This window comes from Sciurus vulgaris, assembly GCF_902686455.1.
Source record: "Sciurus vulgaris genome assembly, chromosome: 3".
In the NCBI taxonomy this organism is placed as follows: domain Eukaryota; kingdom Metazoa; phylum Chordata; class Mammalia; order Rodentia; family Sciuridae; genus Sciurus; species Sciurus vulgaris.
Genome location: NC_136463.1, coordinates 7,874,396 through 7,889,432, shown reverse-complemented (window position 1 = coordinate 7,889,432; position 15,037 = coordinate 7,874,396). Strand labels below are relative to the sequence as shown.

General features: G+C 55.4%; 1 protein-coding gene across 5 annotated transcripts in view; it reads right to left on the bottom strand.

Annotated features, from left to right (window-relative positions):
* The window catches only part of SLC39A11 (solute carrier family 39 member 11), a 398,609-nt gene that overhangs the window by 237,511 nt on the left and 146,061 nt on the right, over positions 1-15,037 (bottom strand). The window lies entirely within an intron of this gene.

Below are 15,037 nucleotides of genomic sequence, written 5' to 3'. Positions count from 1 at the left end.
TGGTCCCTGAGGGCTTCTCGTCTCGTGTGGCTCCATGGTTCCATGAACCCCAGTCCCCATGGGCCACCTCCTAGCTCGGGGCTGATGACCTCCAGGGTGATGTAAAGATTTAAACGAAGCAATGAAGATCTTTCTCAAATGCCAGGAAACAGGCATAAAGCTATTTGCTAATGACAGTATTAACTGGATGACTGGGCTTTTTTGTGTTTGTTTTTAAAGACAGGAAATTGAAGTGAAAGGCCATACCCTGGGCGTGACACACAGAGGCGGTCCTGGGAGATGCCATTTGTATGCAAGAGGGTAGAGAAATCCCAACAAGAGCCGGGGGGACGTGGTGACCACGGGCTGATGCCAAGATGGATGGGAACACAGGGAAGCGGGAGAGGCGTGCGAGGGACGCCAGGAGTCATGGCCAGAGCAAGAGGCAGAGGCGGGCAGGGGTCTCTGTGTCCCAACACCGGAAGAGCCGAGAGCCCCGAACAGAAAGGAAGTCCTGCTTGGAACATCCCTGGCTTTGTCACGTCGATTCTCGGTCCTACACGGGGGATGCAGACCAGACAGACCCTGAGGCCTGTCCTACCTGAACACCTGTGAAGCACTGAATCTCCAAGTATCGACCCCTCCACCGCCTCTCCTGTGGCTTTCCAGCCACTGCTCCAGCTGTGTTGCTCCCTGTGGAAAGGGCCCCTGGCCGCACCCTGAATCTTCATCCAGGTGACAGGTCCACCAGGGGACAACACTGCGACCACTCAAGACCACAAGGCACCCAAGGGAGGGCACGGGGGGCCTTGCGTGCCTGAGGCAGTGCTGCCACTAGGCAGCGAGCGGTTCCAGGCGGGAACACGGCCCACCGGGAGCTCGATGGCAGAACGCCCAGCTCTTCAGAGGGTGGATGCCCAGGCTTGGCGGCAAGGGCTCCCACTAGGAAACAGCGACACGGTGTGAGTCCACTTCCCACCGCTTGACAGAATACCTGAGACAGACGGGTCATAAGGAGCAAAGACCTGGCCTGGCTCAGTCCGTGGTCGCTCGGCCCCACGGCTTGGGGGCTGTGGCAGCACGGTAGCTCTTGGTGGGAGCACATGGCAGAGGAGGTCTGCTGGCTCCCGGTGCTGGGAAGCCAGGAGAGAGGCCAGGGCCCCACACCCCTGGCAGGGTCATGACCTCCTCAAGGCTCCTACACCTCCCAGCAGCACCACGGGCTGGTGGACAAGCCTTTGGCACCCGGGCCTGGGGGGACGCGTGCCCCAGCTCCAGCACGCTCCACCGAGCCAGGCCACCTCCTTCATCTCTGGCGGGAGGGTTACCTGCCGCACGGGGAAGCTGAGCAGACACTCCCAGGTGAACAGACAGGGATGGTCTGGAAGTGACAGTGTTCCCAGGCCTGCGTGGGTGTGCTGGGGTGAGAGAGCATTCCTTTCCAACATGAGGACGCACCTGCCGGGATGAACCAGGGACCTGCAAGCAGAAGCACGCAAGTGCGTGTGCGCGTCCCTTCACCCGGGAGACCTGGTTAAGGAGCACATCATGTTCTCCTAAAGCGCCCCGTCAGAGTGTCCTTCCAGGAAGCAGGTGGAAGGGTGACATGCCGCAGGGAGGACTGGGCAAGGAAAACCTCAAGGATCCCTTCCGGAGCGGGAAGGAACCCACCCGGGAGCCAAGGAAAGAACCCGAAGCAAAGAACGCAAGCCCAGCAGAGGCAGAGGTCCTGATTGCTTTCCTCCAGCAGAGCGTCCATGGAGCATCCCCAGCGTCCACCTTCAGTGCAGGCGCCAGGCCCATAAATCAGCCTCAGATTAGGGTGAGTGGCCCGGGGGCTGGCAGTCGCCCAGAGGCGAGGGATCAGCTGGAGAGGTTGGTAAGTGGGTTCTGGATCTAACAGCACCTCCCTGCCACTTGGCTCTTCCCACCCTTGGCTACTGCCGGTGCCTCTGTGTGGGTGACTGATACCACTCACCTCCCCCTCTTCACACCCGCCCGCTTCCTTCCTTCCTCCCGCCCACAGCAGCATCTTGCACCCCGGCGCAGAACCAAGAGGGAGAGAAAAGATGAATGCGCTCCCCTGGGTGCCCGAAAGGCACTGTCGGGCGTAGGAGCGGGAACGTGCCAAGAAAATGGGCTGCTGACCAAGAAACCCCGCGAGCTGAGGGGGAAAGCAGGGCCAGAATTTAGAGGAAATGGATGTCCCGGGAAGGGAAATACACTCCTCGGTTCAGTACAGGAAATGGTCCTCCCAGGTTCCATTTGTGCCAGAAGCAAATTCCTGCAAACTAGCTGCTTGACAGTCTCCACCTGCATTTCTAGGACCTGGACAATTGTGTAGCCAGAACTAGGAAGGAGTCTAAAGGGCTATAGGTTATGCTTAAGGTCACATGGAGGAAAGTGACCAAATTGTCTCTCAGCTCCCCTGGCTTAACCAGACTATGCCCATCTGCATTAGCCCAGGTTGGTACCTGGCCTTCCGTGCAGGTGGTGGACTGAGCAAGGAATCATGAGGCTTCCACACAGGCTTGTGCTTTGGGTCACTGAGTCCTCCCCGTTTGCCCACGGGCAGCCACAGGCTACAGAAGCCTACACAAAGGGCAGAGGAAGAAAGCCTGGCTTACCCTTGCTGTGCGAGGAAAACACTGCGCACATTGGAGATGTTCACACAGAGCAAGACGTGACCAGTCTCAGACCCAGAATATTCTACAGGCAGACGGAGGACACAATCCCTGGACCCCCAAGGAGCCAACTGAAAGGAAAGAACTTCCATTTTCTTTTTTTTTAATCTTTGACCAACTTCGCAAGAGCGCAGCGCTGTTCCCTCACCACGCCCTCCCTGAGCGGGTGATCAGAGTCCTGGGCCCTCTGGCTCACCCTCAGAGCTCCTGTGTCACCAGGGGAAGCCCGTGCCACCAAGGGACAGGCCGCAGCATCCTGTGTTTGGAAGCCAGGGCCCTCAGTGCCTGTTCCCAGGGTCCCCTCCTCAGTGACCACGGGAAAGCCACAGAGCCCCATTTCAATCTGAGCCCAGCGGGAAGGCCAGGCCCAGGGGGGGTAGGAACCCTTCAGATGTGGATGCCGCAACTGGGCGCTGAGCCACCTGCAAGCTCAGCAGGAGGACTTACCGCAAAGGACAGGAGGTGGGGGAGAGGGGTATGTCCTGAAGAGGAGGAAAACCAGGTTCCCAAGATGCAGGGAGGGAGGCAGGACCCCTTTGGATTATGCACTGAAAACAGCCCCTGGGGTCAAAAACCAGACTGCTCCAGAGGAGGCCCACCTAAGCGTCTGCCTGGGGCACTTCCCAGAACCTGGGGCACAAGCAAGGTGCCAGTCACGTTCTCTCCCCTGGCTCCTCTGACCCTCGGGCTCTCACCCCTCTGTTGTGTTTTCTATTCATATGTACGTAAATTTCCAAGACCTATGTGTATGGATGCACGGAGAACAGTCCAGAAGACACCAAACTCATCTCCCTGGTTACTGGGGAAACGGATTAAACACCGAGAACAGACAGACCTCAAAGAGAACAGTGCTTTTGTCATTCATATGTTTAAGAATCACAAGGCCCACAGAGCCTGTGTGACACACAGGTCCCTAGGGCGTGGCTGCAGCCCCACATGTGGTGGCCCCCGGAGTGTTCTCCTGGAGGCTGGCAGGCTCCCTCCAAGGGCCCAGAGATCCCTCCTCCCACAAGGGAATCATCCCACAATGATGGGCCAGGGAGTTGGTCCCCAGAAAAGGGAGGCCAGGGCAGCCCCAGCTCAGTGCACCGAGAACCCCGACCTGCTCAAATCCTTTCCCCTTTGTCTTCCAAAGTTAAAAAGCCAACTTTTACAAAATAAGAAAATAATAAGCAACCCAGAGTCATTTGACCAGGTTGGACGAGAGACTGACAAAGTCTATGGATGCCTCCCCTATCTTCCCCACCCCAAAAGCCACTAGCTGTGCCCAAACCAGGACACCCTTCCCGCCTTGACCTCTCTGCTTGCAGTAGCCTCCACGTCTGCAGTACTGTTTATCTGGGCTGGTTACAGGGGACAAGGTCCTGGGGGCACCAGCACTCAGAAACCAGCCCTGTCTCCCTGACACATCCCCTTTCATGCCCAAAACAAAGAGAATTCTGAGCAGACGCGTGGTTGGTCCGCCAGAGCGGCAGGGAGGAGAAACTGCCTGTGGGAGGAAATCTACTCCCGCCCCAGCGGCTTCACAGCTGCATGCAGATCCCAGTCCCGGGCGACCGCCCGAGGTGAGCTTCCCGAGAACAGCGAGTCCCAGGTGGACCGCCAGCGCTGGCCCGGAATGCGCTCACATCGTGCCTATTAAAGACACCCAGGATTAGCTAAGAGGATGGAACCCAGGAGGGCCTGGGTCGAGGGACACGTGAGTCCTGGGTCACCTCAGGCCTCTGCCTGCCCCTCCACAGGGAGCAAGCAGCAGCACCGCCAGGAGCAAGGCGGAGGACAGTGAAGACTCACTGTTCCTCCACGGGCACCTTCTGGTTGGCCACACCGGCAGCCCACGTCCTCAGAGCTTGGCACATGGGGCTCCGTCTCTGGGCCGTCTCCTTCCACCAACCTCTGCTGCAGGAGTGGGACACACAGGGTCTCTGCCCCCTGTCCAGCTGGCCACCACAGGAACATCCTTGTGCTGCTGGGCCCCGTGCAGATCCCAGGGACTGACTGCCCAGCCTTAGAAGCCCCTGGACCCCTTGCTTCTCATGTTCTGTGCTTTGGAATCAGACTCTGTTCCCCACAAGAGCGATCCAGAAGGAATAAGAGAAAATGCAAAGCAGGCACTGGCTCGCTCCAGCCATCTCTGATGACAGATTTGGGAACGGTTGAGAACTTCAGTTAAAATAAGACTGCTGGTGGTCATTTACCTCCAAATCAAGATCCGTACTCTTAAACCCTCACCCAGCATGTGTGCTCGCTCTCTCTCTCTCTCTCTCTCTCTCTCTCCCCCTTCCTCTCAAAATTAGTTTATTTCTTAGGTGGCAGGAAAGCAGCTGTGAGTTCAGCAGGCCTGTGCTCAGTAGGGCTCCCAGGAAGCTCGGCTCCAAGGGGAGCAGAGAACAAATGGGAAGGAGAGGCGGGAGCCACTCAGTCCATCCTGGCTGGGGAAACCTCAAAGGTGCACCCCGAGGCCCCAGGAAGACAACCTGGTTCCAAGCACGTGGCCCCTGGAGGCTGACTTCTTGCTCTATGGGCTAAGGGCACACACCATCCAGTCGGGTCTGCAGTCTGTTTAATCAGAAACAAGCCCCAGGATGGAGGGCTGCAGACCTCCCGCTGAACCATTTGGGGAGGGGACTTTTAGCTACAAATCACCCAGAATTTGCAAAACGGAGCCCAGTCCCAACTCTGGGACGGAGGATGATTGCTACAGTCCAGACTCTGCTTCCAACCTGCGGGGGCCTGAGCACCTTCCTGAAAATGAGAACAAAGACAGTGTCCCTGGAGAGCTAACAGGACACCTGGCGCACATGAGCCCTCGATTCGTGCCGGTGGATCCGTGGTCATCACCACATTGGTCAACGAATGTGGATTCCTGGGGCTGCGTGAGGAAGGAACAAAGAATAAAAGCGGAACTCCGGTGGTAACGAAACCGCCTCTGAGTGAGCGTGTAACAGTGCGCTTTCTCTTCTAATCAACTCTACTACACTGAAAAATAAAATAGAAAAGAACAGGGAAAGGACTTTGCATGGTGATGCATTGCAGGGCCTCCTCCCTTCACCGTGGATGACGGCCATCGGGCCTGTCGCTTTAGGAGCGCCGAGGTTGGCCGTCGGTGGGCAGGGGTGGGGGCAGTGCTCACAGCCGCCAGGCCTGGACGTCACAGGACAGCTCCCTCCTCGCCCTCCCATCCAACCATAAGCCTAATATTTGCCCAGGGGCGGCAGTATTTGTGTACCTTGCCACCTGAAATCCAATAAGTGCAGAGACAGAAGAGAGGTGGCTGCTTATGAGGCATGAGTGCAAACACAGCAGCTCTTTAAAGAGCCATCGAGCTAATCAATACCCTCTCCCATCTCCATCCAGGGGCCCTGGGACAACAACCAAGGCTTAATGATTATTTTCCATCCCTACAACCCTCAGAGAGGCTTAAAAAGAAAAGGCTGCTGTTTCCAAGTTTGCTCTCCTCTGGACCAAACAGAGGGGTCCATGGGGCGCCCTTCCCGTTGCAGCCGCCACGCAGACTCGCTGGGCCTCTGGGACTCGCGGTGGAAATAAGATGCTGCTCTGCCCTGGGAAGCACTTTCCTCAGTCACATTTATTGATTTGGCCTCTAACAAAATCACACTCACGCTAAGTGAACTTATAAAAGTATATTCCGCAACAGAACAGAAAAAAAAAACAACTCTGGATGGCTCTCCTGGGTGAGAGAACCACTCTGCCAAGGTCAAGCTGTGGCCAGACCTCCTGTTGGACATTCTTTTTTGCTTTGTCCAGAACTCAAATATAAATACCAAGCTCTGTGGTAGCCAGACAGGCAGGAAGAGGATGTTGTGGGTTGCTGGGCACCGGGACCAGCTCCTTCAAACACCCGGGTTTCCAGCTGAGCCCCCGTGCCCACCGTGGACACCCACACCCTCCCCTGCTTGTTCTTTTGACAGGGAACCTGGAATAATAGTACCATGGGAAAAATCACAGAAGCCCTCTCCTTGCACAAAAGTCAGTTCAAATTAGTAGTTAAGGCTAACGAGGCTAATTGGAAAAGCAGAAAGGCCTGTCACAGCAAAAACACATGGAGCGTTTGTCTGACTCAGCAGAAGGCCGGGGTCATAGTCCAGCTGGGACAGTGACCCCCAGCACTGTTGGAGACCAGGAGTCTCTTGTTTGCTGAGGTCACCTTACCAGTGGCCCCTGTATCCCAGGTGCTATCACGCTAGCAAGTGAGGAAGAAGAGGAGAGGACAGATGAGGAGAGAGATCCTCCCAGTGACTTCTGCCGACTGTCACCTGGTTTCCCTGGCTGCAGTGGGGGTTGCTCAGCTGAGGACTGAGAGCTGAGTGCACTGCAGACCTATTAGAGAGGAGGAGGGATCTGTGGACATAGGGCAGGGGCTATGGTCGGACTGTGTGTCTCCCCAAATGCATACCGTGAATTTTAACTCTAAAGTGATGGTATGAGGAGGGGGTGATGAGGTCTGAGATTAGTGCCTTATAAAAGAGGGCAGAGAGAAACCCCTGGCACATCCATCATGTGAGGGCACAGAGAGAGTGCCCTTTGTGAATCAGAATTGGTCCCCAGTAGACACTGAAGCTGCTGACCTTGGGCTTCCCAGCTTCTAGAATCACAAGCAGTATGTTTCTATTGTTTAAAACCTGCCAGTTTATGGCATTTTGTTATAGCAGCCCAAAGGATGAAGGTAGTAGGTTTCAGTTCAGCTGCTGTAACAAAACTCGGAAGCTAACAATGACCACAGAACAGAGGACAATAATATTGTTAGGTAAAAAGTCAAGGTGGTTGGTCTGTGGCAGGCGTGGTAAACAGGGCAGGTATCCGTCAAGGACTGAGGCTGAGAGGACAGTGAACTGACAGATAACCTCTTAGTATTCATATGAAAACTAGCTACCATTTAACTGTTAATGGTTACCTTTTAACTGCTCAGCTTCCCTGAAAGGGTCCTGAGGACCATCCAGGATTCCCCATACCACTCTGTGAATGACCACTTAAGATCATACCTCCTTCCTGGCGTGGTGGAGCACACCTGTAATCCCAGTTACTTAGGTGGCTCAGGCAGGAGGATCATGAGTTCAAAGTCAGCCTCAGCAACAGAAAGGCACTAAGCAACTTAGTGAGACCCTGTCTCTAAATAAAATACAAAATAGGGCTGCGGGTGTGGCTCAGTGGTCGACTGCCCCTGAGTTCAATTTCCGATACCGCCAAACACACACACACATACACACCCCTCTAAATGAACGATAGGTATCTAAACATCACGAACAACAACTTGCTCCTTGGTCTGTTCTCATAGCCCATCCTAATTACTTGGAAAAAAAAAAAAAGTAGAACTGACACATTAGAGGAAATGATTGTAGAAAAGTCTAGGGGATCTTAATTTGCAGAAAAGCAAGGAGTTTTTTCTTCTAGTTCTCAGAATGATACACCTCAACACCAGGCCAGGTGGGGTGGCACGGATTTCTGAGCTGGCATCCCAACAGCCATCCTTCCCTGCCTTGAGTCCTGGGGCCATGAGGAGCTGTGAGCATGTTGTACGGCATAGCTGACCTCGCCTGGGAAACCGCCTGGCTGGGTCTGCTTGGTCGTGGAAGTCCTTAAAAGCAGAGAGCTTTCCTGGTGGATAGCAGAAAAGGAGTCAGGACGGCTGGGAAGAGAGAGAGAATGGTCGGCTTAACGACAGAGGGGCGGCGCGGGAAGGAAGCTGGGCGGTCCTTGGGGAGGGTGAGAGAGGCCTGGCTGAGGGCGGCCAGCAAACAAGCCCACTCCTGGGAGACGCTGCTTTCTGCCCGCAGGAGGGAGCAATGGAGGAAGACTCCAGGCTCCAGATGAGAGCGCAGCCAGCTGACCTCAGGACTCAGTCTGACAGAGACCCCAAGAGAGGACCCAGTCGCCTCCTCCCAGGCTTGGGACCTACCAACTCTGAACTCATCAATGGTGCACAAAGCTGCTGCCAGATCAGCCATTTGCACTCGGCAAGTGAAAACAAGCACAGCAGACAGCGAAGGCGGTGGTCCCCCGAATCAAGCAGAGCCCTCCTGACCTCACCCAGGCGGTGGGAGAATGGCCCCTGCCCAGCAGAGAGAAGCCAGGGACCAGATCTGGCGAAACACTCCCCAGAGCACCAGAAAAAGAGAAGAGGCAAAGACCGGGGACGGGACTAGGTGAAGGTGTGCCAGGACGAGCCACCAGGCGCTAGCACTTTCTGTAACCTCCATCAAACAAGCCGCTGGGACAGAAGCACCCCGTACTGCAGCAGTGAGTTTGGGGAGATGAGTCACATTAGTGGTAATATCCAAAGAGCAACAGCGCCCACGGCCACCGCGAGCCATCATTCAACAAAGTCATCAAGCGCCTGGGACGGACCAGGGAACGCCATCAGCCAGCTGCCACCCTGGAGACCAGCAGTGCCTGGAAATCAACCCGCGAACAAGCCTGTGTACCCGGGTGCCTCTCCCCTGCAAAGCCATGGGAATGGCGACCAGCGGTGAGTCACTGGGTCACCAGAGGAAAATCAGCAAATGTCAGTCCTCAAGCTCCCCTGTCACACTGGCCTTCTCGTTGGGATGGCCACTGGGACTCCCAGAGATGCCAGAGAATCACCTGGAGAATCTGGGCTGCCCCCGACTTCCTGGGGGCTGGTCTCCATCCATAACCCTGCTGTATAACCGCCACTCTTCCTGTTCCTTCAGGGGCCTCCCCTCCCTCCTCCCTCCCTGGCTTCCTCAGACATGTCTGAGCATTTACTGCTGTCAGTTCAGTCGCTGTGCTGGGTGCTGGCAAGATGGCCAACGGCAAGCCCGGCAAGGAAGGCCCTGTCCTCGAGAAGCCTCCCTGCTGATAGGGAAGACAGGTGACGGAGAAGTAGAGTAAGAAACAACTGGATAACGAGAGACAATGGCGCGTTCTAGAGACAGACGGGCAGGGCGGGGAGGCGGGGCGGGAGGCGCTCCCGCAGGCAGCCAGGGGAACTGCCAGAGCATCTCAGAGGCCCCGAGGTGGGGCAGGGCCCCAACCCAAGGAGAGGAAGGCGGTCCTGACGCTGAGGGCCAAGGAAAGCTGCCACGGGGCTCCCTGCAAGGCAGTGGGTGTGTTCAGATCCTTCTGCTGCTGGGCAGAGAACAGGTGGATGGGATGGGGGCGCAGAGGCAGGCAGGCGGGCCAGGCAGGAAGCACCTGCCAAGGGAATTTCAGGAGAGAGCTGAAGATGGATTAGCAGAAGGGAAGTGGGAAGCAGGTGTAGTGATCCAGGAGACCTGCGGGGAAAGCAGCCAAGGGCACTTGCTGGAGAGGAGGAGAGGAAACGACAGATGGGCTTTGTCATCTCTGCTTACTGCCTGGCCACTATGGGGAGGGCCCTGCCTCCAGTCCTGCGGTACAGAGGGTGAGGCCTGGTTCTCGCCTTGGTGAGGAGACTAGCTGGAGACAATTCTAAAAGAGTGCTTGAAACGAGTCACATTTGCCCAGGGCCAAATAAGGGACAGAGAGAAATTGCACACAGATAAGGAGAGAGTAGCATGAAGGGTGAGGGCAGAGACGGGTGGGCATTTGGACAGGACAGTGGGAACCCAGGGACATATCCAGCCCCCGAGAAAGTACCAGGAGAACGAAGCCCCTGCAGGCCCGCCCCGCCGACTGAGCTGCAAAGGGCTCTTCAGCTGGGCTCACCCCTCCATCCCACCCCCAACAGAGGGCCGGAACATGTCCTACCTGAGCAGGCACAGTGCCAGGAAGCTAAGACCACAGGCCAAGCACCTGGCAGACTCTCCGCCCAATACGCCCGCCCAAGGTATGTAGGGGTAAAGCAACATGTCCCCCTCCTGTGGCCCACTCCCCAGGTGGCATGTCCACCTCCTGTGGCCTGCTCCCCAGGTGGCATGTCCACCTCCTGTGGCCTGCTCCCCAGGTGGCATGTCCACCTCCTGTGGGCCTGCTCCCTGCGGCATTTTCATCTCTTGCTCTCCTGGCCCTGGCCACACCCTCTTGCTGGGACAGAAGAACTTCTGCTGTCAGGACCAGGACAATCTAATGGCATCTATAACTCCCTCTATCTGAAGTCAGACACAGTTGCTGGCAGAGTATCAGCCTCCCTTGAAAGAATATGCCAGAACCAGACCCAGTTCCCACTGCTCTGAGCATTTCCACTGAGTAGAAGCCCCAGTGCCACCTCCCCTCAACCTGGGGGCTGCGGTCTTCGTGGGTGTCAACACGGGCCTGGCCTGACTCCTTCCTCATGTTCCTTCAGACGTGGCAGCTCAGAGCACACCAGATGCCCTTTCCCAAGGACATGCCTGCCTCCCCCCATCCTCGTACTTCTTGCCCAGGCCTCTGAAGCCCCAGAACTATTTACTCCCCCAGCCCCAGGACAGAAAAGCAAGAGCAGTCACCTTGACGAAACGTTCTTGGAGCCACTGGCTCAACCCCAAGACACACCCAAGTCACACGGGGACATTGAACCCAGATTCTGATGGCAACGACTCTGGTCAGAGCCGGAGGTGCCTCTGCACTGCTTACAAGCACCTGGGTGACACTGACCTGCAGGTGGAGGACCGACCGTGGGCAGGAAGGTCATAGGCTCCAGCAGAGCACCGCAGAGAGGGGCCTTCACCCATCCTCACCCTCGCCTGGTCTCGAGGCCTCCCAGCCTACTAATAATTATATCCACACACATGGCGATGGGCAGGACCTGGCCTGATTAACAAACCTGCCGCCATGAAGTAGCTTGTACCCGCAAGCATCAGGGGAAGAGGTGGGAAATGAGGACTGTGGCACAAAGAGGAGCCCTGCTGAGGCCTGTGACTGAGGCGCGGTTAGGCTGTCCTGGTTCCCTTGCTATCACTGCGGCTGCCATCCAAGGTGGCCATCGGTTCCTGAGCACAGGAGCAGTGACTCTCAAACCTGTCCAGTGCCACGCTTTCGCCCGGCTTTGAGGGATGCGGTGAGTGCTTCCTGCAAGGTGGCAGCAGTGACGAGGATGGCCATCCTCCACACGACTCCCTCGATCACTGCAAGACCTACGCGGCGCGTGTGAGAAGCTCAACCAGGGCCAGCTAGGAGGAGGCCCCAGGCGTGCCACAGAGGGGCATCCGCCACTGCAGCTCGCCAAAGGGAATGGCCGAGTCACTGGCTGACATCCAGAGTGATCTGAAGGACCCACCAGGCAGCACAGCTCGGAACGGCAAATCACAGCCGGTCACAGCCGCAGGAGAGGTGGAGGGCCCAGGGACACCCCTACCCCTCCAACGACAGTGGCCTTCCTGTGCCTCAAGATGAGCCCTTGGCCAAGGCAGGGCCAGAGGACACCAGCAACTGCAGCCCCCTCACAGTCGGCCGCACCGCAGTGCCACTGACCCCCCCAGCTAACGTGCGCTGGCACTACGGCAGACGCTGGCCAGGGCACCCGAGGGGATAGTGGCTGTGCCCTCGCGTGGACCTGGAGAAATCAGGAGCCGTAAACAAACCGGCAGGGCATCTCCCTCTGCAAGGGCACAAGCTCTGGACAGGGAGGCGGGGACAACAGGAAGACTAAGGGAGGGCCCGTCGCACAGGAGCCACGTCCAGACCCTCCGAGGTCTGGCGCTGACGGAGAACCTGGGAGGCAGAGAAAGCGCTCGGGGGCCTCCCACGCCGGGGTTCTTCACCCAGATTTGGGCCCCACCTAGAACCGGTGGGGGGTGGGGGAGGTGGGCCTGGGACGTGGCCTGCGAGGCGGCGCCCCCAACGGTGGGGCGGGCGTCTAGGATCTCCCTTGCACAGGAAGAGGGAAGCTGCCGCCGTCCTGGGGTGAGCCTGCGCTCTGCAGGCCTGTTGTCTTGGACTTGCGTTTGTTTCCCTGGAGTTGACGACACCTCTGAACCTGTCGGCCTCTCTGAGCAGACAGACCCAGGTACCTGGAGCCCTTTCTTCTGCGTTAAAGGGAGAGCGACATCAGTCGAAGGTGAAGATCAGGGAAAGAACGGAACTTCATTAGGCGCCGGCGATGCCATCTCCTTCCATCTGAAACTGCAAGGCTTGAGATTCTGTTTAAATAAGAAACCATCCACTATTGCTGGAGATCTCAAGGTGATAACGGCTGAGAGCCTCAACGTCAGGTGCTGCGGTTATTTTTGTTTTGCTGGACATTTTCATTTAATCCCCTCAAACAATCCCAGGAGGCGAGTGAGCTTTTTTATCCTCCTTTTCTCAGTGGAGAAATGTAAACTTAAAGAACTTAACTAACTTAATTAAAGACACGGGCAAATCTGGGAGAAAGTGGGAAATAAAAGCAAGCAGTTCCCACCCCAGCCCTCTGTCAGACGGCTACGCACACCTCCCACCTCTCATGACGACATGAATATTCTGACCTACAGCTCCAAATGCCGACTTTGAGAGAACAGGAAGAGGTGGGAAGGAGGGTACCAACCCCATACCAACGGTATCAGGATCCTCAAAGAAGTGCATGTACCCCAGAGGTCACAAGGTCCCTGCAAAAGCCATCCTAAAGTTGGTCACACTCTGAAGAGCTTGCTTTCCTGTGGCAATCCTGTGGTACAGAACACCGCTCTCTCCCCGTGACATGCATGTGCAAACAATGTCCCTGCTTCAGGCCTCTGAAGTCACCTCGCTGAGGCTTCGAGACCTCTCTCCAGAGCTCACTGCCACTAAGCACTGTTCCCTTTTCTGCCCACATTGGGCATCTAACAATCCCTTTTGGGTTTTTTTTCTTAAATATTTTTCTTGGTGTACATAATGTAGAATCTGTTGCTACGCATTTGTACACGTGCACAATATAACAACATAATTTGGTCAGTGTCATTCCCCAGTATTTCCCCCTTTCCCTTCCTCCTCCCTCTCCCTGGTCCCTTTCCTCTACTCTACTGATCTCCCTTCTATTTTCATGAGACCCCCCCTTTCTTTCCCTTTCTCCTCTCTTGCTTCCACCTATGAGAGAAACATAGAATCCTTGAGCTTGAGTTTGGCTTATTTCACTTAATAATGTTCTCAAGTTCCATCCATTTTCCTACAAATACCATAATGTCATTGTTTTTGTATGGCTGAGTAAAACTTCATTGTGTATATAGACCACATTTTCTTTATCCATTCATGCATTGGTGGACACCTAGGCTGTTCTACAGCTTGGCGGTTGTGAACTGCACTGCTGTAGACATGGGTATGCATGGATCGCTAGAATATGACGACTTTAGGATAAATGTCTAGGGGCGGTACAGCTGGGTCTTATGGTGGTTCCGTGCCTAGCCTTTTGAGGAGCCTCCATACTGATTTCCATGGTGATTGTACGAATTTGCAGTCCCATCAGCAGTGTAAAGCGTTCCTTCCCTTTTGGATTTGCTTTCCCATCCAACTGCAGTCTGGTGAGTCTTTGCCAAGAGGCTCCAAGAATGAACCATATATGTTTATAACAGGGATTCCAAAACTGGCCTTGCTGTTGTTCCTTTGACACCCAAATGGTCTTGATTTATGTGCACCAAATGTGTATACTGAGACTCAAGGAGGCTCTGTTCAGTTGGCAGCCAGGATTGTCTTGCCCTGTTTCTCCTCCGCAAATGCTTTGCTGAGTTGACAAAAACCCACGGAAGTCTCCAATGGGACCATCTTAAAGTACACTTCCCAGCCGACAAAATGTCTCCTGTCCCCCAAGTGACTCAGGAAAGACCACTGCTGAGGTTGGGAAAATCTCTGGGGGTGACATAAATCAAAGTCGTGTCCTTGCAAACGTCTCTTTCTCAGTAAACACAGGGATGCCACCCTTAGCCACAAAGCCTAACGCCAGCAGAAAGGCAAAGCAGGGTGTCCGGAAGAGTCTTCTTTCAGGGTCTCCCATCATTGTGTTTCTTTAAAATGAGAGCCACATGAATTGAAAATGGGGAAAAAAAAACAACAAAAAAACACTTTCCCCAGCATCACATTTCCTCTGACCCCCCCAAGCAGTCACCGCAGAAGCCCGTCCCCACCATGAAGAAAGGAGTACTCAGCAGAAACCCAGCTCAAGCCTGGCTCCCTGTTTGGGAATGCGGGGCTGCTACATTGCTCTGAAGAACTCTCTGGTTGCAAACACAGTGCTCAGCAACAGTTGCAGGGTTCTTGGGTGGCTTGTTTTGTGAGAAAAAGCTGTTGATCAAAGTCAAATCGAATTCCAGAATCCATTTCTCACCTTCTGCTCTGTCTCAGTCCTGGGTCTCATTTTCAGAGAAATAAAAACACTACCTTCCTCTAAAAGTTGTTCAGAAACAGAACATGCAGTCTCGTGGAACCCTAAGTTTCCAGTCCCCTGAACTGTCCAAAGCAAGGTGCAGGAGGACCGCAGATTAAACAAGTCGAAGCCAAGACTTCTGCACCTGGCAGATGCTCCAGGGCGGGGTTGGTCTTCATCTTTA